Raw genomic sequence first — 18,761 nt, 5'->3', positions numbered from 1 at the left:
GTGTATTGGTGCAAATGCTGGTAAAGATGTGGGAGACACAGGGATTGGTACTCCTCGTATGCATGGTTTATAGAGAAATATTGTCTACGTTCCAGAATAATTTTATTTAAAGCTTGTTTGTCAAGGGCCTACCCTTTCTTTTTCTCACTTTGCTGGCATCATCCTAAAATGTACAAATCCTCACAAAGACACTCTACTCGTCAGCAAAAGGAGAGAAAAGACCTGTTAATCAAGGTAGGTGCATCTTTACTTCCCCTTTCTGTTTCTTCCCCATTTTTTTATTACAAGAGTTAGTAGGTGTAGGTATACCTTAACTTGGCTGTTTTTTCTTTCTTTCTAGGAAAATGATGTTTTTTTAAACTGAAGAGGAAGGACTCAGGCTTTAGTTGACTTCGATTAGCAAGAAAAATGTCTTCTGGATGAAGCACCAATCTTATTTCTTCCTCTGTAATACTTTGTCAAGTCAGCAGCAAGTGGCCTGCCTTTTATACCCTGTTTAAGAAGTCTCCATTACCAGGCATGCAGCAGTCTAGTCTTCTAGCATTCTATTGCCACACTGTACCTTCTAATGAATTTTTCATGTGTTGTCTTTTTTCAGTTAACTCAGCCTTGAAAAGAGAGAAGGACAGAGCTCTACTCTCTCTGTAGTGCCCAGAACCAAACTCTTTACTATTTCCTGATGCTTCCTATAATTTGCTTTGAGTCGAAAATAATCCACAATTCAGAAATTCTTTTTCTTCATTTTATAACTGATAGGGGAATATACTTTTAGACATCAGATAATGCTTTTCTTCCCTCTTAAGTATAACGTGAAGTCCGAAGTACAGTTAAAAGCATCAGAGAAAAGAAATATGAGCCATCAGCATTTTCAGCAACCCTTTTTCCTAGCTTAAGGAAATAAACTTATTCTGAGGATGACAGGAAGGACGGAAGCTCTGGAAGCATTCTGTGAAAGGGCTGAAGCTTAGGGTTTAGATTACCAGCCTGTGTCAACGTCTGTACTGTTCACACAGATTCCTTAAAATATTTTTCAGACTTGTTTGGCAGCTTATGCAAAATTAGTAGTATTCTGTTTGATATATCTTTTTTTTTTTAAACACTCTCCTAAAAGTGTATGTGGGGAAAAAAAAACCACTCACAAGCTTCTTTCGAAGAATTTGGGCAGCATTAAGTCAAAGAGATCCTTGGCCATGTGTTTTTATTCTTGTTGATGCAAGCTTTTGGTGGAGGCATGTCATAAATATCTCCATTTCTTTACTGCTCTCTAATTTCTACTTCCTGACTTTCTCCTTGCTAGAGAAAGTAGGGCTCTTATAACCTCAGAAGATTCATATTTTTTAAACCTCTTGTTACTGACTGATGCAGGCTGAATGCCCACTGTCAACCATATGCTGCTGAGAGGACTTACTTCCCAGAAAAGCTTTCTGTTATTGGCTGTGAAGCAGCAGCACTTCAAGTGGCTGATGTCATTTACTTTCCTTTTTTTTTTTTCTTCTTTTCTTAAATGGTGACTTTCTGTCCATTTTCAGTACTCTGCTTTGTACCCTCAGGGATATATCTGCTCAGCTTGCTTTAGTGGCCTCCTGGTCCTGAACAGCAATGATAGGAGAAAGGAAGCGAAAATTACTTATCCCCTGAGTTTATAGTGTGTTTGGGGGATTTATTTCTATGTTGGAATTTTTGCAGCTGGTATAGTAGCGGGTGTAAACAGGGTTAAAATGCTGGCAAACAGTTCTGTTCTTTCCAGTTTCCAGTAACACGCCTGTTTTCTAGAATAAGTAAAAACTTCATCAGAGGAGAGTGGATTTTATTGATAGTCCACTTAGGGTAAAATGCATGCTAAGCTGTCCTTAATGGGAATGAGGTATGGAAATCTGGGGATGCTCTGTATCTTGTGAGGAAGATCGAGTTTCTTTTTCATGGAAAGATGATGTGCTCTATTATGACATTTTTATTTCCCTTTAAAGATTTTGTTGACATTCTTGTTTGTTTCTATTTCTGATAAATAACAGCTCCTTGTGAATCTCAAAGACTGCTTTATCTTCCTTAGTATTCCCTAATTTTCTTCTTCTCAGTTTGCTCCACTAACATTGTCTCAGATTCTCCAGCCTTTTTTCCCAATGTTGGATCTAAATGCTTACTGATAATATATCTATCTTTGTGATTGTTGCCTTGAAGGAAGGAGGACAACTAGCTTGGGAGGAGGTTCCTCAGGAAACTTTGAGAGTGATGATAGGTTTATAAATTACCATTTTAGCAGTCCCTAGAATTATTTGATATCTAAATATATGTAAAATACACTTAGCTTGACATTTCTTTCAGAAGTTTTAAGCAGGTGAAGATTGTGTGTCTGTTTTCTGACTTTAATTAGAAATCATTTAGGCACCAAACTGTTTTCTTTTTTTCAGGGTCAATACTGTTGATAAATTAAAATCAAATATTTCTGTTCAGAGAAACATTGATTTTTATATATTTATCCAGTTCTCTTGGGCAGTGCATGGGCTTGAATGAACCTCTTGGCATCCCCCAGCTTTGCTTAATTTATCAACAGTATTGACCCTGAAAAAAAAGAAAAATCAAATATTTCTGTTCAGAGAAACATTGATTTTTATATATTTATCCAATTCTCTTGGGCAGTGCATAGGCTTGAATGAACCTCTTGGCATCCTCCAGCTTTGCTTAGAGATGTTCCTGAAATAAGAAGTGGTCTTTTGTAAATATGAATTAGCAGGCATGTTATGTAAATTAGTACTATTAAAAAATTGTAAAATTAATTAATTTTGCAGGCAAACTTAAAAGCTCTGTGCAACTTAAAATTGAATAAATATAAACCAAGTGTTCAAGCGTGTCTGTCCTTTGTCAGCTCTTCTGAGTACCTGTTTAATCAGTTACTTTCTGTATAGCGTGTTCTGGTTCATACCATCATGTCCATTAAAACAGGAGAGATTTGGTTTTAGCATGACTGCATTAATCTTTCTGGGGTTTTAGCAGATCATTTGGTGTAAATTAGAAGTTTGTCCTATTGAACTACCGAAAGCATTTTGACTGAATAATTAGATTTGCACAGGAGTTAAAATCACTTTTCATGCCGTCTTTCCATTAATTTGCCTGCTCGGTCTGTATGTTGTTTGCCTTTGCTGGTTTTGATGTCAAAGAAGTGAAAATAGTTTCTTAAAGAATCTTTCCTGTATCTCGCTGTTTTCTTCTTCAAGAGCACCAACAAAAGTCATGCCTTTCACAGTTTGTCTCTGTAGTCTTCTCCATGATGTGACATTGTATTTCTGTGACAGAAAAATGGGTAGCAAGGACTGATAAATTCACCTGTTCACTTTTTGTTTCCTACCCTTTTAAAACGCGTTGCTGCTTTGAGAGCGAGGATCTTGTGTCAGATAGTACCTCATAAAGATGAAAAAATTAGTGTTAAAATACTTTTTCTTCTTGGAAAATCTGTAAGTAAATGCTGTTTCCAGTCCTTGAAAAAAAAACAGGTTGGTTTGTTGGTACTAGGTATTTATTTTCCACAGTATTCACAATCTGTAAAGCAGGTGGTGTCGGGAACTTAATTTAGGGTTTTGCATTTTTAAATAAGCGGGAACTCATTGAATTTAAGTTGTCATAATGATAAACCAATTTTTCAATCAACTTTCACGTGGCTGGGGGTGGAAGTGTATCCATACTCCTGAGATTTCCTTTTCAAATGTTGTATTCTGATCTGGAGCATTGTGGATACAGGCATCCTCCTCTCTTGCAGATGAGTTGCAGATCAGTGTTTTGAGAGCTCTTTTCCATTCTTTTCTTCTTTACAGGAGTATATTTTTGCTTTTTTCCTCTGTGCTTTTTTGTGTGTGTGTGGTTTTTTTTGTTTTGTTTTGTTTTTGTGAATACTTAGGTGAAGCACAGCGTAGTGTGCCAAGATCTCTGAGCTAGTGGCAAGCGAGCTGAAGTGTCTAATCAGCAATATGCCTGCCCGAGTCCCAGAAGGATTATAACTGTGTCAGTATGATGCTGCATCTGGGCTAATTAGCTCTGCCTCTCAGACTTGGTAATTAGCTCAGGTATCATGCTCTGCTGCTATGACAACCAGGCTGTTTCCATTTCTGGAGCTCCTTGGATGTAGAGCTGACTTGGGGATCTGCGTTACTGTCTGCTTTTGCCTTCTGTTATTGATACAAAACAAACAGAAAGCCCCACAAGCACTCTGACCTTTCTGCATTTTAAAGGCGGAGAGCCGTGCTTGTGGAAGAGATGTTTTTTCACTAACCAGAAGCAATTAGTGGTTGAAACAGCCTCTTAAGCTGTGAAGGACAGACCAACCCGTTGAGTCCATGTAAGAAAAGCAGCATGGAAAAAAGGTCTCTCACATAGTTGGAGAGGAAAACTACTTGACTGCTTTCAAGTATGTAGTGAAATTATTCCCATTCTTCCTTTCCCATCCCTCTCCTTCCTTCTCATTTATTTTCTTATAGGAAGCCAGAAACCTGTAAACTCTTAAGCAGATTTTTCAGAAGTGGTTTGAGCACTGCGTCCACTGCTAACCTCACCTCTGTCAGACAGCTCTGAGACACCAGTTACCGATGGGACAAAACTGGTGAAACTCCCTTACTGTTAAATTCGTAGCAGTGTTGCAGCCTTCTCTGGATCGTAAGGAGTTCTCCATTTAAGTAGCTTTGTGATTTGGCACACTGAAGTTGTTTTTGGGAGTAGTTGGTGAAGGAAGCAGGGAGTTTCCTTTATATGATGTTTCTCAAATAATATTTTTCCTCTCAAAAATCTTCTCTTTAGGTTCTTGTATGGAATCAGACGTTGATGAACAAATGTTCAAAGCTGTCGACCTTGATTGCTGATGTTGTTTAGGGTTGGATTTTTTTTCAGTTGTTAAGCAAGCAGGAATCTGTGTAGGATCTTTTTCCCCTGGCTTAAAGCAGGACATCTCTATGGAATTTTTCCTTGTAATTCAGACACTTGGGGACCCACACTCTCTTCCAACTTTGAGCCTTGAATCTCTAGTTGTTCCTCACCTATTCTAGTAAGATCCTCTGAAAAATTCTATGATTGAATGGTGCATGTTGAGTCAATAGGTGCGGGAGTCAGGAGTTAGCTTGCTTCAATGCAAGATGCATGCTCATTTTGATTTTTATTAATGTTCTGTGCTCTTAATTAAGGGCAAGCTAATAGATTTCTGTTTTGCCAAAGGAAATTGAAGGCAAAAACCAGTAAAAAGCACTGTGAAGTGGCCGTGGTATGGTCTGGCAAAAAAATGAACAAGCAACTGCCTGCTTTGCCATTGGACAGGAGTTCGGAAAGTAAATTAGCCAGGAAATAGTGTTATTTACTCTGATTAATAATATTTTAATAGCGGGTATAACATTGTAAATAGGATAATGGTTTAAAAAACCCTAGTCTTATGTTGTTTATTTGTGCAGTGATGGATGGAATAACATTGCTCTATACAGATAGATGTTATTGAGCATGGAAAGAAGACTGCTTGATAAATATAATTTCCTGCAACTGGTCCTTTTGTAAGGAACTGCAAATTGTTAGTGACAAAGGTTGCTGGCTTTGGCATGTGTTAAAAAGCTTTATCTCTTCAGTCATTCATGTGTTATTAAGAAGCCGGTATAAATATTTAATATTTTGAACAAATTAGAAAATAATGCTACTCATTGTATTGGAGCCTATATTTTTATTAAGGGTATAAAATACACTTTCTCACAGTTTCTTCAACAAAATCCCTTTGTAGTGTGTGAGCATAGGGGAGAAGTTGCAAAGTGAAGAACTAATGCACATTAAAAAAATTGAGGCTTACTCATACATCATTTAAGTCATAGTAATGTCAAGGATTTAGAAAGTATTTGTATGCATAGTATACAGAAATAAATACACCCCCAAAAACTGTATGAGGCAGTTAAAAACATGCTGTTAACCACAAAACAAAAATGGGAAGGTAACACTGAACGATAGAAATGACTTAATTTTAAATTTAATTTCATGCGTGGTGTAGATAAACCAGCTCTGAACTTTGTGCTTCTTGTTTCTGAGCCTTGAGGTCATTTTTACAATGTGTTTATATGGAAGTGAAAGCTTATAAAATTCAAACTGAAAATAAGGTGCAAATTATTAACTGGCTTGGGTGGAAGATAAATCAGATTACCAGACAGGCGTTAAATGTTTCATCAGTTCAGCTCGTTAAATGAGGATAGGTAAGGTTAAAAAGTTGATACCAAACGCTTGACAATTAATCTGGTTACATCAAAATCTTTTTTTTTTTTTTTGTGAAAAACTACAAATAGTTGATATTTGTTGACATTCTTGAAACTAAAACTTTAATTTCATTATGTATATAGTTTTTAAACCACAATGTTTTCAGTTTTCTTCCTGTTTGCTGCTGAATGGTGCCTGTACTTTTCATCCCGTGTACTTTCTTCCGTACTATTTTTTTTCTGTTCTTTAGCTCTTCAAATTTATTTGGCTATGGGAAAAATTGCTACAAAATGATTTTTTTGGTTCTTTGAAGCTTTGCATCTCCCTAACTCTTCTGGGGATAGGAAGCCTTAAAAATGTAAAAAAAATAAGTATTCAGATCTGAAAGTGTAAAAAAGATTTGAAATAGTACATCACATTTTATAGCTGCTTGTGGACTAGTGGCATCTTTTTCCCAAAAGGTACATCCTACTACTTTTCAGAAACTAGTGGAAGAAAAAAAGAAAAGGCAGGAATTTGCTGACCTTTCAGTGCAGAAGCATGAATGAGGGGTGTACTGGTCTGTGGTTTCAAAATCTGAATGAACCACCAGCTGTGTTGAGGTCTGACTTCAATCCAAGATTTCACACTATGAATTGGTAACAGGAGCGACAGTAATTTAAACCAAACATATTTTTTTTATTACTCTCTACCTGAATGTAGTGAACTGTTCATGTTTCAAGTACGACAGCAGACGAGAAATAAGCTGACTTAAAAGCAGCTAGTAACTAACTTACTGATATGAATCAATGTAAACTTTCAAATAATTTGAAATAAATTTATTGAATTAATTGACAGAATTTGTGATACTAAAATATTTCAGAGCAAATGCATAATGTAAGGAAAGAAAAATTTCCTTTGAAATTATAGTCTAAAAGCAAGTTCTGCACTGCCAGTTCTGTATAATGTGTTCAAATCTCTGCTGAAAATGAAAGCGCTCCTTGTGAGCGTGGAACAAAGTCTGCGTTCAACTCCCGTGTACTACTTAGTAAAATCATAGCTCATAAAATTATTTTTGGCACTGTTTATTGGAGATAGGTTGTGTAAGGCTTTCAGAAGTCACTGCTTGTTTTCCAGTGTGTTCATTTAATTACATGCGTATCGATCTGGAAATGGGTACTACTCTTGTGACTACAAAGTTGCTGTTGGAGAAGTCTCTCTCAGATGGATGATGCTTTAACGCTACAACTTTTTAAGAGGAGAGCAGTAAATACCTCTGGGTGTTAATGATTCAGAATGGTTGCCAGGTCTGCGTAATTTCATCTTTATTTATGCTTAGTTTGTTTTCTATATAACACACATTTGTCACAGGAGGGACACCTCTGTCCTAAGCAGATAAGAAAAAACATTTGTGTGATTTTTTTTGACGGTATTGTTCTAAGACTTGTGAGCAAACATGCCTGTATATGAGTTTGTGTCTACTTACACATGAGACACGATGCTGGACCTTTTTTGAGATGACATAGATGGTACTTTCTGTGAAGACAGGAAAAGCGATCAAATACGACTATATTTTAGCACTTTCTTTCTGGATTGCAAATAGGAAGGCTCCTCGCATCTCTAGTCTGTCCAAAGATGCAGATTCTGCTGAAGGTTGAGTCAGACTTTTTCCAGACCAAGGGTTGGTGTTAAATTCCAAAAATTACATTTCTCTTAGCAAACACTGTATTGACAGTTCTCTCTCTTTTGCATTAAGGAAGCCATAGATTTATTTTAAATGCAATGCTAGTGCACACCTCAGTAATTACTTTTGAGGAGATAAAGACAGGGATAATTAAAAAGGTCTGTATCCTAATGAAAAAGCCTTATTCTCTGGCACAAAGAAAGTGGTTAAAACAAATCAAATATTCTCTTAATCTGCAAGCATTCAACAGTAGCTGGATATAGAAGAAAAAGAGCAACTTGGGTTTCCAAGAAGATACGTATGAATTTGGAAGAAGAAAAAGTGGGCTCTTAAGCAGATGGAATCCTGCTCACGTTCCACTACTACCTCTTTGTTTGTTCCCGCTTTGTATCAATCTGGTCATATTGCCTCAGTCATCTTTAACCGGAACCGTGACCAGCTGAGCCTTACAATTTTTCACCTCTTTAACTGAAAGTTACGGTGTTTTCTGGCACTGCTAGGGTCAGGCCCATTACAGGGAAGACTGGTGTAAATGGCCTTTACCTCCATGTTTGTCATTCCTTATTTGTGTCAAGCAAGAAGCATGGTGGGATGTTTTTGGGTACCTGGAAGGATGGCAAAGGGAGTTGCACAAAACTATTTCCAAATCTTGCAGGAGCAGTGAGGGGCTCCCTTGGCAGAAGTCTCTGTGCTCTTATTTAAATAAGGACTGATAACCCCTCACGAAGCTGAACCACGTTCTTGGGTAACTGTAATCATCTGAGAAGTGAGCAGCAGAGTTTCACACTTCTTTCAGTTGACACCATTGGCTGAAATTTTGGCTTAGAACAACTGGTATTCACACTTTCCACCTGTAGTGTTGGGTCCTGGGTGTTTCAGTGTGAAACTGGCTGGTGTCATAAAGGGATGAACCCGGAAGTCGTGGTTAAAATGCCTTAGACTGGTTAGGAAGCCTTGTCTCTCAGGGGCAGTTTGCTGGGTTTAGTAGGCACCATGTGTTGTGGAAGTAAGCTTCTACAAAGTCAGAACATCATCTTTGGAAACGCCTTTAGTGTGGTTTGTCGGATGTACCACAATCTCTACTATTGATTTTGTTTATTTCATCATTGTTGGCATAAGTCTTCTGGATAACTTTTAAATTGTTGTGACTTAGGAAACTGTGATAACAGGAAAAGGGCCTAGAAATACTTTTAGCAACTTTTGGGAAGGAATATTACTGTAGGTATATTTAATTACGTAGATACGACCGATAATGTTATTATTTTAAATAACCTTTTTTTTTAAACTCTAGAGATTATCAGATCTCAAAATTCTCAAGGATTAAACCACTAAAACAGGATTTACTTCAGATCTAAAATACCTTTCCTATTGACCATGTTTATTCCCAGCACAGGCTCCTGGATCAAGAGCATTTAGCCAGCTATATGAACTGAACCACAAAGTGATGCATGTGACTCTGTGGCAAGAGGTATCTAATATATAGCCAAAAAATGATAGTGATTTAGAAAGAATTGTTGACATTATGAAGTGATTGTTCTTGAAATTTAGTAAAACAAATAGCAAGAAGTTCTTTAAAACTATTGGAAATAAGATACCTGCCTAGAAATTAATAATCTGCTTGGATTATTTATGTGTAGGAAGAGCAGTTAATGAACACTGGAAGTTTCAGAAAGACTAAATGATGTATTTTGTATCAGTTCTTGCCACAGGTGACGATGGGTAGGTATCTTAAGCAAAAGGATGCTGAATACATACACAGTCACAGGAGATGTGGTATAAGTGGAGGCACATCTTTGCACAGAGGAGCATTATGAGTTTGCACTTTTAGTTGAAAAGCAGCAAATTCTCTGTCAAGCATTGTTAAGGGAAGCTGTGAATATTTTTGTGACTTACATGCTGCAGGTCAATCAAATTACAGTTTTATTTTATGAGCTTCTGTTTACACAACAATGCAGGGCTGTAAACAGGGTAACTCCAGAGTCCCTCTTACCGAAAGCTTCTCTTATCCAGATGCAGAACCAGGTAAAACCAGGCACAGAACCAGGCTGTCTGCCCACCGGCCCTGCCCCCAGACAACAAAAAAACCTGATCTACTGATGTCCTAAAAATTGTTTTGGAAGTATGATCACAAATCTCCAGAAAGGAGATTCTGAAATAAACTAATGAAGTGAGAATCAAAACCTGATCAGTTCACACTCCTAGACTTAAAAACAATTTAGGAATAAAATCACTGAACTACCAGCAGAAGTTTGTAACCTTCATTAAAAACAGTTTTTCTTCCAGAGAGAATACAGGCTGGAGTGTTAGAGGTTTAATTTACCTCTGGGGGCAGATGTGGGAGTCATACTTCAGAGTCCAGAAAGGTGGATAACAACAAGAATAGTGAATTAAATGAGATATCTAGAAGAAAATGAATGAAACTACATTCTCTCTAAAAGAAAGCCACATTGCAATGTACTGGCAGCTCTTAAACATAGAACAGAACAATGTGGTAAAGCAGTTCTGCACAAGAGCTGTTGAAAAAATTGTTATATGGCCAACTATTAAAAGAAGGGACTAAGTTTTCATTTTGGGAGACCAAAGCTGATTAATAATTACATCACATGATTTATGTAGGGAAATGGAATATCATGCAAGTGACTTTAATTATGTGATTGTATAATAAGGACATTTTAGAGAGACCTAGCAGTGCTGCTAAGTAGCATTATATTTATTAAATTGAGAATTATAACGTCAAATTATACATATATTTGATGGAAATAAATAGCTCTTTTCCAAATAGTTCAGCTGAGAATAGTTTTGTGGATTTGGTAGTTGTAGTGGAACTTCAGTTTGTGGTAACATAATGCATAGAAATTTTCTGTTCAAGCCATTTTTGCACTGTGATTTGATTTTCATCTTCTATTCTTCAAGTCAGTTTAATTAATTAGCCATTCAAAATGACTTTTTTTTTCATTGCTGAAGAGGAGGCAGATTTATTTCTAGAAAAAAACATCTCTTGAGTTTAACAAAACGATTGCTGTTACTCCTGTGTTCCCACTGACTGCCTTTTAGACAGCTACTTTTTTGCTTATGGTGGAGAAGACTAAAAAAAACACAGAATTTAATATACCAGGTAAGGTCAAGTATATTTCCACAGATCCCGATAACAACATGAGTAATTTCTTCCAGTTAGAGCTGGATTTCTCAAGACTCCTCTCTTATTTGTGAAGATTATGAACTGAAAGAAATAGCAAATCTTGGCAACTAGAGCATATGTGTTTCCCATTGAATTCTACTGTACTGAGTTGCTGTGTGTACGGCAGTGTATTGTAGGGAGCTCCTTTGATTCCAAGGATATTGCTCACACGACATTTGTTTGAAGTGAGCTCAACCAGAGTCCTCAAAGTATTCCCTTCAAACTTTTTTGGGAACTGAAAAAGGCATCGTGTCTGCAACTGTAAATCAGCCTCTCCGATCTTGTGACCCGTGTCAGTTTTGGATTCTGAAACCGTAGGTGAATGGATATGGCAAAAATTGCTGGGCCAGTCAAGTTGCTAAGTGACCTTCTTACTCTTAACACCAAGTCTCATAACAAGAATTTTCTGTCTTAAGGTTTTATTTATAGTTTAGAGCCAGTTGAAGGTTCTCAGCTCCTGTGAAGCAAGCATCAGTGGGGAATATAGTGGGAATCATTAAAATTCTATTATGCCTGACTGGAAATCATAATTTCGTGCTGGTATGGCGCCATTGGTAGAATATCAGCAAAACATTCTTTTTAGATTCAGAGGAAAGGTACAAGTTTGTTTTCATGTCATGCATTACTGTTTGGCTGGTCGGGTAAGTGACCAGTGACAGAGTAGCTTTTTGCTCTGAGTTATGAGAAGATCGGGTTTATGGATTGGCAGCACTTTGATTTCTAATTTTCCAAGCAGCTATTGAACTGTAGGTCTTTTCAACCAATCACTGCTGAATTTGCTTCCAGAAGATGTAATCCTTTCCATTAATATACTGAAGAAAATATATGCCAATCAATTCCTGGTGCCACTTGTGGCTATTTCGGAACAGATTGGAATTTTAAGTCCTGATTAACAAAAGAATCATAAGAGATTCAAGCTGTCTTGAATTCTTTATCTGAGTTACAAAGGGTGTATTTCATCTTAATGGTAACAATGCAGAAAACCTGGATGAGTTCGTTTGCTTTTTGTTCCCAAGATTTGTTTTCATGTAATTTTTTTTTTTTCCCTGGAGACTCCAGTCTTCTGGGGCGAGCATCAAGATAGTGAAGGTTTGTAGTTGATGCAGAAATTTGACTTACTGGTGTCGTATGCAGAATACAGCTTACTCTCCTTTATGTCATATGATGTTTCGCTGTTGGATATATTTTTTTACAATATGTAACTCTAATTTTATATATAATTCTATATTTTTATATCTAACTCTTTTTTTTTACAATATGTAACTGTAGTTTTTTTACAATACATAACTAAATTGATGGCTTAGAGTTTAGTTAACGATGTGTATATTTGGGGTTAAACCTGTCAACAGCTTTTTTTTTTTTTTCTTGTGATGGGAGAGTACACTTGACCTCTAAAGATGTTTAAACGCTGCGTATGTCCTGTCTGCCTGGTCTGCTTGTAGCTCCTCACAGGAGAATGTTGCAGACAGGAAAGGCAGCAGCCCAGGCCCATTATAAGCACTTGCAGACCATTTTGTCTAATAGCAGTGGAGGATGTTCTCACTCTCAAATTTGTTTGATATCTAATTTTCAACCCTTTTTTTTTTTTCTGGTTTCCATGGTAGCCTGTAACAGTAGGATTATACTTAAGTTATGTGCTGTGGGGAAAAATCACTTTATTTAGCTCTCTGATAAAGCTCACTGGCTACTTCCTTGGGAATTTTTTTTGAACATAACAAATTGTTCCATATACATCTCTGTCCTACATGGAATTTTGTAGAGACTTCTCACAACCCTCTTTACTCTTTTTCTTTCCATTCCAGTTATTTCTTTGTGTTAAAAGTGCATCAATTAAGATGAAAGAATGAAACTGCGTTCATATGATATTTATGACCTAATCTTGGGTCCCGTGGTGCTTACCTGCTAACTCAGCTGTGACAGCCGCCTTGTAGGGCAAGTTTCTGAGATACCTGCATTCAGATGAGGCCTTGATGTAAACGGTTTGCTGATAAGGAGCAGTGGCTGGGTTCAGCAGTTCACAGGGCGTTGTCAGAGAACTGGCGTATCTGTTGGGTATAAGCTGTTTGCTCTTGAGAGAAACGAGGTGGCCGATAAAAATTGTCAGTTGGTTTTAACTTGCTACATTACTTTATTGCTCTGGTTATCTGGTACTTTGGCCAGTTATTACTTTGTAGTGCTACTTTGAATATTATGTATATAATGCCATAATTATTTCTTTTACCTCCTTAATTGGCATATAAAATTAAAATTGGTTTTGGTTTTGACAGTGCCTTTGTGCATGAATGGTAGCTTAGTAAACTTAGTTCAGTGATTACAGAGGTGTTTAGTACATTTTAGGGAGAAAAAAATAATCGGAGGTTGGGGAAGGGAGGAATTTTAACATATTCAAAGTGCCTAAGTTAATTGATCTCAGCTGTATACTGGAATAATATTAGTATAGTACAGTATAATCTAATGCATATTAGTATGGGGCACTGTTTTAATTGTAAAGTGTGTTTATTGTAGCATGTGGTGTGAATAGCTGAGCTTACTTGCGTTGGCTTTGCTCTGATTACGGTAGGTTATAACATCAAGAGCAATACTATGGACCAGGTGTCATACCCGAGCTGTGAAGTTGTGAGGCAAGTTAGAAATAAACTGCAGGGCTTAGATTTAGATTTATCATGCACAGATGGGTATCCCCTAGCTTTCTTTCAAGGAAATACACACAGAACTGATCTTATTAAGTGGCTGATGTTTCGTAGTGCTCTGAAGGAAGACTAGGCAACAAGCTGCTCTTGGGAAAGGCGAGCATCCGCACTCCTCATCCCCCGGTAGTGCTCCTCTCTGCTTGCAGTTCGTTCTGATTAGAACCAGTGAGAGACATTGCACTATTTTGAAAAATGCATTTAAAGTGTTTTGAGACTTTGGTCTTGTGAAAACCAGTGGCAGGCATTTTCAAAATGGGCAATCCTCTATGCATTTCTTTTTCATTCTTATCAGCCTGTAATAGCAAAAAAAGTACTAAATATACTAGAAAAAAGTTAATTACATGCATGAGGTCTCATTAATAGGGAAAAATCAAGGAGAAGGGGAAACTGAAACGTCTGTAACAGTGGAATGAAGGATGAAGAGGTAAACTTGGGCCTTTAAATGCAGGAAATTATAAGGCAAAAGGAGGAAATTATGGATTTCAAAAATGACAAATAAAAAATGTGTTCTGTGAGGGCATATATAAGATGAGCTTAGGAAGCAGGAGAAGAGAGGCGGACAGGTGTACATCCCAGTGGTTTAGCTTTGCTTCAGCAGCCAAAATGGCAGCGTACTCATTTGATCTGATGGCTACGTCGTGGGGTTGCTTTAAGCTGCTGCAGAATGATGGAGCCAGAATATACTGCTGAACTGTGCCACATATTAAAAAAGTAACTCAGTTTTTGCATATTCTCATCAAGAAGCCGATCCATATTATAACACCCTTTGGTGCTTTTTATTGTGGACCTCAAGGAAATTTTCATGTGGGAAGGACAGCAAAACGATTTCTAGATAGAGTCTCTGTTGACATGGAGTTACAGCTGGGAATTTAGGTATGCCAAAAAAAAAGGTACTATACAGAAAATTCAGCATTATGGCTTAACTTAAAGATGTGAGCGTATTACAGTAAAGTCATCCTGATACTGAGACTTCCAGACATCTTAAAACGATAGTGGGGAGAGGGAATACTGAGAAACCTCAAAAGCAAAGATCGCCTAAAATGCTGAAAGCTGGGGGAAAAAAATGAGAAGAAAATTCTGAGTGGTTTGTTACAAAGTATTGAGAAAACTAAATGCTCTTTACAAAATCAAACATTAGCCATTTATTATGTTAAAATATTTTATTTTACCCAAGTATTGCTTTGTATTTTCCTACTTCAAAGATTTTTTTCCCCAAGCTGTAAGACACAACCAGAGGAGTAAGGTGGCTGCTCTATTCTGTGGCTGCGTAAGTAGTGTTTTGCATTTGGATATCTACAAAGAATAGTTATTAGTGGTGTAATGATATCTGATGTATTTACAGGGCCATTTTTGATTTGAGCAAAGCATGCCAATAATCCTGATATTAAAATTTGTAAGGTAGAGGATCCAAAACAATCTGAGAGGAGATTGTAAATAAGGATTTAAGCCATTTTCCAGATCAAACCTGCCTTGCTTGCAATGTTCCTCTCTGTTTCTCTTTCCTTTTTCCTTAGTGGTACTTGATTAATTTTTCCCCTTGAGTCCACTGTCTTTGTGTTAATTAATGTACTCAAACTCTTCATTCCCTCTTGTATTTCATCCTCTCTTTATTACTATTTGGCTTTCAGCACTCTTTTCAGTACTTGCTGCTTTATCACTTATGTAAAGTTTTGGGTTTCTACTAGTATTAAGTTTACATGGGTGTATCTTTTTCTACATTTTGCTCTCAAATACTCCTTAGTGAATCCTAGACATCCAGTCTTGAGAAAGAAGTTTTACGGTGAGCTTTCTCTGTTTTCTGCTCCTTTTTCCACGTTCCCACTTAACGTTTGTCTTGTCAACACTTGTTGTCATCTGTGTGTGTTCTCTTACCACATTTTGCATCTCCAAGTGCCGTTCCACACAGCTTAAGCTGATGGCAGTTAAAGCTGCCGTAGCATTGCTTTTTCTCCAACCTTCTCATGAGACCTGCCAGCAGTTTATCTTTTCTCAGTTCTGAGGTGACAGTTCCCTCTTGCATTATGTTTTTTACAAGCGTATCCAGACTTTTACTGATTTTGGCGCTAGCGTATACTCTCTTGTTCTCTTACTCGTGCCAAAACATGTTGAGCAACTATTCATTGTGCTGTTTTAACTTCACTTTTAATGTGATGCTTCCTCTTATTTTTCCATAGTAGCCAAGTTCCAATCAAAAAAAAAAAGTTATCCTCAAGGGCTTTTTTCAATGGGGTTTCAACTAGTTTTTCTTCATAAATCCCTTGCGAACAAAGATCTCGTCTCTGCTCTGTAATTGACTAGTCCAGGCACAGTCATTGATATAAAAAGCTTTTGAGACAGCAGATACAGTATCTGTGCCACTCGCTGTGGGGAGTTTTTTTCAGATATTACATGTTTAAACCATAACTGTTATTGATTTCCTACTCCTTCTTTTCAAATTGCTTAATGACTAGACTCAAAATACCTAGAAGATTTCTTCAAGTTCATTGAATGGAAACTTGAGGTACTTAATTTTGTATAATAGATATATATTTGCAATAAGGCCTAAGCCCTCCTCCTTACCCTCTCCAGTAAGGAAGGACTAATTCAAACTTTTCCCCTTCTTCTTAAGGTTGTTTTCCATACCCAAAGGAAGGCATTACAGGCAGCGTAGATGCAGTTACGTTTGTATATGGCGCGTTTGTAAATTCATGCATGAGACTGCAAGGTAGATGCTTGGGAAATGCAGAATGTACCATTATGGGCTATCTTTAAAATCGTTTACATTGTGCAGGCTCTTACAGGAACTCAGAAGTGAAAGAAGATAGCAGTTTGCAGCATCCTAATCAGTTCCTCTTGTAAGACCACCCTCTTTCTTCCTGCACTTTCCTACCTAGTTCATTGTCTGTAGCAAGAGCTGCGTACATTTGAGATACAATAAATTCACCTTCACGCTTCTGTTCACTTCCAAAACAGTTCTGCTTGCTGTGGCTGATGAAGCTGGACAGAAGACTAGACAGCCATGTAATTAGTGACTCATCAAAGTTTACACACACAAGAGACTAAATCAAGGTTACACAGAGCGTCTTAAATCATAGAATCGTAGAATGGTTCGGGTTGGAAGGGACCTCAAAGATCATCTAGTTCCAACCCCCCTGCCATGGACAGGGAAATGGGCACTTTTTTTTTTTTGGTATTTTTTGCATGTGATTTCTCAAATTCTTTATGTTTCCTTAGACAAAGAAAAACCTCCATGTATGTGTTTGGATAGCCCAAAAGTAAAAAGTAGTATTGGAGTGAGCTAACAAATAAGAGAAAAGAATTTTTTTTTTTTTTCCTAGGAAAGCAGGAAAATTAATTACATGAAAAAGGAGAACTCTCATCTTGTATATCTTTCTTGAGGAGAAAGATAAGAGCATTTCTTTGAGCCAGCTCAGCTAATTTTTGCATTGTCTTTTCACAGATCATGGTCAGTAAATGCTTTGCTCTTTAATATACTTACTTTCATGAGAAGCAGAACTAACGGAGAGTGGTTTCTAGTGCATCTGTGTTGATCAACTGTACTGAATTAACCAAAAGCTGTTGACCATACTCATGAAGTGTCGGATACTCTTTATGAGAGATGATGGTCTGAATGCCACCTAACTCTAAAAAAGATTCAGAAGAAACTTGTAACTTTGGCAACTTAATAAGCTAGATAGACAAACATTGCTGGGGAAGAGACTGATGTGCCCCAGTCAGAGCTTTTCTTGAAGAAGCAGCAGCATTCACAATGTGAGTGTTCCTGTCTTTCTCCAGCCTTGGTCAGAGGCTGAGAGAGATTAACAGAGATTGAGGTCGTGGTTCATAGTGAGCCCGAATGCCCTCTTTGGCTTCTAGTCAACTACCTGCTTTTGTAAAATTTATTGGAACATTTTATATCCAAGATAGGTCAGATTTGGATTAAACAAATAGTTCAGAATTTATTAATCAGCATACTTACAGACAGAAATGCACACAAATCTCATTTCCTTCTTTCAGATTAATTAAAAAAAGCATAGAAACTTTTAAGGTAGGTGATGGCTTTCATTTAATGCAGGTAATCAAATATTTTAGATAAACTAGAAGTTTTTTCAAAGATGTTTCTGTATCTCCAGTCTCATTTTATGAAGCACGCCAGCTTTCATTGAATCGGCTGTTAAAGTCCTTCAGCTTTCTGCTGTAGCTCTGTTTGCAGTGCTTACAAAGTGTCTGGTTTACTGTTGTTGTTTAACATGTCTGATTTTTTTCCCTATCAAATAAATGATATGGGAAGATACCAGTCAGTGTTTGCCTGGTGGCTCTCCAAGTAATGACTGAGGAATTCTGAATAGTAAGGATCAGCTGTGGGAAACCTCAAGCTGTTTTGGTCTGTTTGGTAGAGCTGTTGCTAATAAGATGTGGCACTGTGCAGATGCTGCAAATGCAGGCACTGCTTTTATGCCCTATCCTTTCCTTCCACCTATTGGAGCAACAAGCAGTTTAAGTAAAATTAACTGAGTTTTTCCTCAGAGCCGTGTTTGAAGAGACCTCATGCCTCAAGCGGCGGCTTCCTTGAGGTAAATGAAGTGAGATCAGTCGTCTCAAGGGACAAGAGGCAGGCGAATGAGAAGCAGAGTGCGGTGGTCCTCCAGCAGCTGCAGGGGACTCACTTTTTTGGCCTGCTCAGTTCTGTCAGACCTTTGGCAGCGCCTCGGCATGGCAGAGCCCCAGAAAAGCTTGGCCTATTGCTCTGAGGGAAGAGGGGTGCTGTAAAGGATCCTCTTTCTCTCTGTTTTTTTTTTTGTTGCCGTGTTTTTTTTTCTTATAAGATATTATTTTTTGTGGAGTATAGAGCCTGTCATATCAGTTGAAGATCTCTAGATAATAACTTCTCTTTTTGTAATTTTTTTTAGAACTTCTCTTGCATCTTCCCCTCTTTACTACTTCTGAGAAATAGGACTAGAAATAAGAGTAACAGAGGACTGAGGAAAGGATCAGTACTTCATTAGAGAAGTGGAAAGACTGAGGGAAGGAGGGTGAGCGCTGGCTAGAT

At 37.5% G+C, this 18,761-nt stretch overlaps 1 protein-coding gene across 1 annotated transcript in view; it reads left to right on the top strand.

Moving 5' to 3' along the window:
* STAG1 (STAG1 cohesin complex component) overlaps positions 1-18,761 on the top strand; it is a 170,082-nt gene that overhangs the window by 47,233 nt on the left and 104,088 nt on the right. The window lies entirely within an intron of this gene.

The sequence above is a fragment of the Tauraco erythrolophus genome, chromosome 11 (assembly GCF_009769465.1).
Source record: "Tauraco erythrolophus isolate bTauEry1 chromosome 11, bTauEry1.pri, whole genome shotgun sequence".
Taxonomy (NCBI): domain Eukaryota; kingdom Metazoa; phylum Chordata; class Aves; order Musophagiformes; family Musophagidae; genus Tauraco; species Tauraco erythrolophus.
Note: the sequence above shows the minus strand (reverse complement) of the source record. Positions and strands in the feature narration are given on the sequence as shown.